The sequence below is a fragment of the Sinocyclocheilus grahami genome, unplaced genomic scaffold, assembly GCF_001515645.1.
Source record: "Sinocyclocheilus grahami isolate Dianchi unplaced genomic scaffold, SAMN03320097.WGS_v1.1 scaffold75.1, whole genome shotgun sequence".
Lineage (NCBI taxonomy): Eukaryota > Metazoa > Chordata > Actinopteri > Cypriniformes > Cyprinidae > Sinocyclocheilus > Sinocyclocheilus grahami.
Window position 1 is genome coordinate 1,503,974 of NW_015505254.1, and position 4,714 is coordinate 1,508,687.

Here is a 4,714-nt window from a genome sequence, read left to right on the forward strand (position 1 = left end):
CCAGGACTTGGGTGAGAAAGTAAGTTACAGTTTCTGAGAAGCCTGAAGGGAATGCAAATTTGAGTGATTCGAGCAGCCCACACTGTTCACCTGTGTGCATAGAAACACACAGAGACCCATACTCGCAAATAAGCGCACACGTTTTCTCTCAAGCTGACACACACACACACACACACACACACACACACACACAACTTGGCAAGCATAGAAGCCGTCTAGCGTACAAGCCAGATCAGAGAGCTTCATCACTTCAGCAGACAAAATACATTTGTTATAACTCCTTCACCAGTTCATCCGTGCCGTGTCTCCACTCTTTTTTTCTCACTCTCTCTCTCTTTTTCTTTCTATCCCTCTCTTCCTGGATTTCAGCTACAGGCCACGGTGAGTGTTTAATAAGATTATTCTGGCTTTTTTTTTGGCTCTGTCTGCCAAGAACTGTCTGTTCTTATCTTATCCTGAGGCAAATTCACAACCTTTCAAGGTCGATCAAAATGTCAGTCATGTAACATGTACAAATGAGGAGTGATATTAGCAAATGAATGTTCAGCAGAGGTCAAATACCATACAGACACATAACCATTACATTAAATTAAGATTGTAGATATCAGCCTAATTTGTAACATCTTGCAGGCACATATGTATGCATGTTAAGCAACACTTTTGAGGGCTGTCTAAGCAGATGTGGCATGTTGAAAAGCATGTTCTTAACGCGGAAAGTCAAGTGTGCAAATTTCAAACCTTATCTTGAAGTTGTCTACATTTATTTATTTATTTAGTTATTATAATTTAAGTACTGCTAACAGTTGTATCTTTTTTCACAGGTAGAATTATGATCAGAAATGATTGTCTAATGGGATTTTTCATGAGTTTATGATTGCCGGCATGGATCCAAATTGTGCAAAAATATTATGCATTTGGTCAGTTTATACTTTTTAAGTTTGTTTTATTGTGCAAATGTATATGATTTGTACATAATATGCAGTCAGAAGGTTAATATGTGTCTCTTCAAACATAAAATAGCATTACTAGCATCACAGTGCAGCACAAAAGATAGCACAAAGATAAAATATTTATTGAACTGCAGAACAGGTGCAGAAGATCTGCAAAGGTTCAGATGCTGTTAATTGGCTTGAACCATATGTGCAATTGTAATTTTTAAGTACAGAGTGCCATTTTCATTATAAATTAACAGGTAAATTATTTTAAAAGATTGTACATGTATTTTTGACAATGAAATATTTTGATGCATTGAGAGTCCCATTACTTTAATAATTTTGCTCAACTTATGTAATAGCACAAACAGGTGACACTTCTTTTAATTCTGCTTGATTGAAATCAGTGTTTCATCATACCTTAAAGCATCAGTATGCACTATGTGGAACACTGAATCACAAGTAACTCAAAGGTTTCACTGCTCTGAGTTTGGTGGCAAGAATCCAGACTGTTTCACTGCCCGAATGCCCGTGATATTTCAGTGGTCCTTTGAGACCATCTAAATATGGGCACAAAATCATGCAAAGTTGGACAAGAAAAAGAGTAATAAAAACAAAAACAAAGTGAGCAGTCTTGAAAAGGACAGGGGTCAAATAGCCTTTTACGTATAGGAAAAAGAAGGTTTTCGTTTCCATTGTAGGCTATTTTGCCTGTTTGAACAAAGTTAGTTTCCATTCAAGGCAGTTGAGTTTGGGTCTATGGACATAAACACTGTGAATATTTTAGGGCTCATTAAGTAGCATAGTTCAGATTCTTGTGTTCAGAACATGGAAAATCTGTAAAAATGATGAAACAATTATTGGGGCATTTTAGTGAACTCAATCAAATGAACTGTACCAACTCAGGTTTCTTAGCTTTAACTTCATCTCCAAAATCTCCAAGTACTTCTAAACAACCTTAAAAACGAGCGTATGCCTCAACACCTTGATCTTATTTATGTCTTGAATAGTTTTCAAAGCCGCTCAATTTCAAAGCTCCTTTTATAGATTAAATAGACAGCAAACACCCATCTCAGATGGTTGCTTGCTTCTGAATGCATGAGACATTTTGTTCGCAATGATACAATTATACCCCCATTACGGAAGAGAAGATGCTTCGATGAGGCTTGGCCGCAATATCGTCACCCATCTTTCACACCGGAAAATAATGTTTAGACAAACAAATGATTAAATTCCATTACACTTTCTGCTTAACATTGACACATCTATCTTAAAGATACGTCTTTGAAGGCTGAAAATGTAAATTCAAACTAGTAGACCTAAGTACTACCTCTACATTACGGAAGAGAGGCTGTTTCGATGAGGCTCGGCCGCAATATCATCACCCATCTTTCACACCGGAAAATAATGTTTAGACAAACAAATGATTAAATTCCATTACACTTTCTGCTTAACATTGACACATCTATCTTGAAGATACGTCTTTGAAGGCTGAAAATGTAAATTCAAACTAGTAGACCTAAGTACTACCTCTACTTTCCCAAAATTATAATATTATTATTATTATTAATATAAATATAAATATATGCATTTAAATTCTTTAAATATAATTTATATGTATATCATTTCTAAATATGCCCGAGCCCACCGCAGACAGAGCGCCAGAGCCTGCCGCGGTCATTGAGCCATCGCCATCAGGAGCGACAGAGCGGATGATCACCCCGGAGCCTGAGCACCCAAGTATCTGACCAGGTGCGAGAGCCAGCAGCCCAAGCGACGGTGGAGAGAGCTGTGGACATCACGGGGGCTACAGAAAGCCCTGCCCACGGCACCACCGCTGAGGGTGAGCTCACACTGGACTCGGGACTATTAATCGACTTGGATACTGAAATACTCTTCACTCCATCTTCATCTGTACTGTCGGATTGGCAAGATGTCCCACCCAACCTCCTTCTCGCTCCACCTCTCATAGACTTGTTTCCTTGCTCAACGCCATTTCCACTGGATCCCGTTAGCATCTCTGCTCACCCTCAGCTCACCATCTGTGACGTGGGCTTGCTGCTGGTCTGCCTATCTCCAGCGCCATTGGCGTTGAGTCTGGAGGATCCCTCGACTCCACCTTCAGCCTCCGAGGCCCAGGCTCAACCTCGGTCCTGCGACCCAGCGGCTCCACCATGGCTCCTAGCTCCCTGGTCTCCACCATGGCCCGTCAGTCCACCAGCTCCATCGTTCCTCCGGCTCCGTCTTGGTCAGTCGTTGACCATCTGCCGCCTCGGGACTCCACTCCTCTGGCTCCACCATTGGAGTTGTCAGCCCTTCCTCCACCGTGGCTCCACCGTGGCCCGCTATCATGGCTGTGGCCTGGGTTCCACCTGGCTCCTCCTCCTGCTCCGGTTCCCTCCTGTCATCTCCCTGCCAATCATCCAGCCAATTTCAATCTGTCGCTTACTTGCTTTGGCTCTGGATTTGGGTTTAGAAGTCTCTGGTGTCTCTTCAGATTGGGGTTCAGTTGTAGACTGCTTTCATCTTTTCTCTCAGTCTTTCAAACAGACCCAACTTCCTTTTGGAAGCAGGGTTCTGCTTTCTGCTTAACATTGACACATCTATCTTGAAGATACCTCTTTGAAGGCTGAAAATGTAAATTCAAACTAGTAGACCTAAGTACTACCTCTACTTTCCCAAAATTATAATATTATTATTATTATTAATATAAATATAAATATATGCATTTAAATTCTTTAAATATAATTTATATGTATATCATTTCTAAATATGCCCGAGCCCACCGCAGACAGAGCGCCAGAGCCTGCCGCGGTCATTGAGCCATCGCCATCAGGAGCGACAGAGCGGATGATCACCCTGGAGCCTGAGCACCCAAGTATCTGACCAGGTGCGAGAGCCAGCAGCCCAAGCGACGGTGGAGAGAGCTGTGGACATCACGGGGGCTACAGAAAGCCCTGCCCACGGCACCACCGCTGAGGGTGAGCTCACACTGGACTCGGGACTATTAATCGACTTGGATACTGAAATACTCTTCACTCCATCTTCATCTGTACTGTCGGATTGGCAAGATGTCCCACCCAACCTCCCTCTCCCACCACCTCTCATAGACTTGTTTCCTTGCTCAATGCCATTTCCACTGGATCCCGTCAGCATCTCTGCTCACCCTCAGCTCACCATCTGTGGCGTGGGCTCGCCGCTGGTCTGCCTATCTCCACCTCCATTGGCGTTGAGTCTGGAGGATCCCTCGACTCCGCCTTCAGCCTCCGAGGCCCAGGCTCAACCTCGGTCCTGCGACCCAGCGGCTCCACCATAGCTCCTAGCTCCCTTGTCTCCACAATGGCCCGTCAGTCCACCAGCTCCACCGGGCTCCATCGTTCCTCCGGCTCCACCTTGGTCAGTCGTTGACCATTCGCCGCCTCGGGACTCCACTCCTCTGGCTCCGCCTCGTCCCTCAGGCTCTGTCAGGCTCCTCCTTCCCTCCGGCTCCACCTCAGTCATCTGTCGCTCTGACTCCACCAAGGCCTTCCAGATCCCAGACCGATGGCGGTGGAGCAGGGGATGGAGGAGCCTGAGGTCTCCGCCTCGGTCGCCGGCACCATCTGCTCCGCCTTGGTCCTCCGGATCCTCAGCGTCGCCCTGGCTCATCGGCTCTCCGTCTCCGCCTCAGGCTCCTCCACCCCCTGCTCCACCGCCATCGGTTGGACCATTGGAGTTGTCAGCCCTTCCTCCACCATGGCTCCTCCCTCCGTCGGCTCCCCCCTGGGCCCCTATCATGGCTG

At 45.3% G+C, this 4,714-nt stretch overlaps 1 protein-coding gene across 1 annotated transcript in view; it reads left to right on the forward strand.

Moving 5' to 3' along the window:
• Positions 1–202: 202 nt before the first annotated feature.
• LOC107585931 (tyrosine-protein kinase ZAP-70-like) overlaps positions 203–4,714 on the forward strand; it is a 14,695-nt gene continuing 10,183 nt past the window's right edge. Inside the window, exon 1 of the mRNA XM_016273112.1 lies at positions 203–381. The gene's annotated coding sequence lies outside the window, so the exon portion shown is untranslated. The remainder of the gene's footprint in view (positions 382–4,714) is intronic.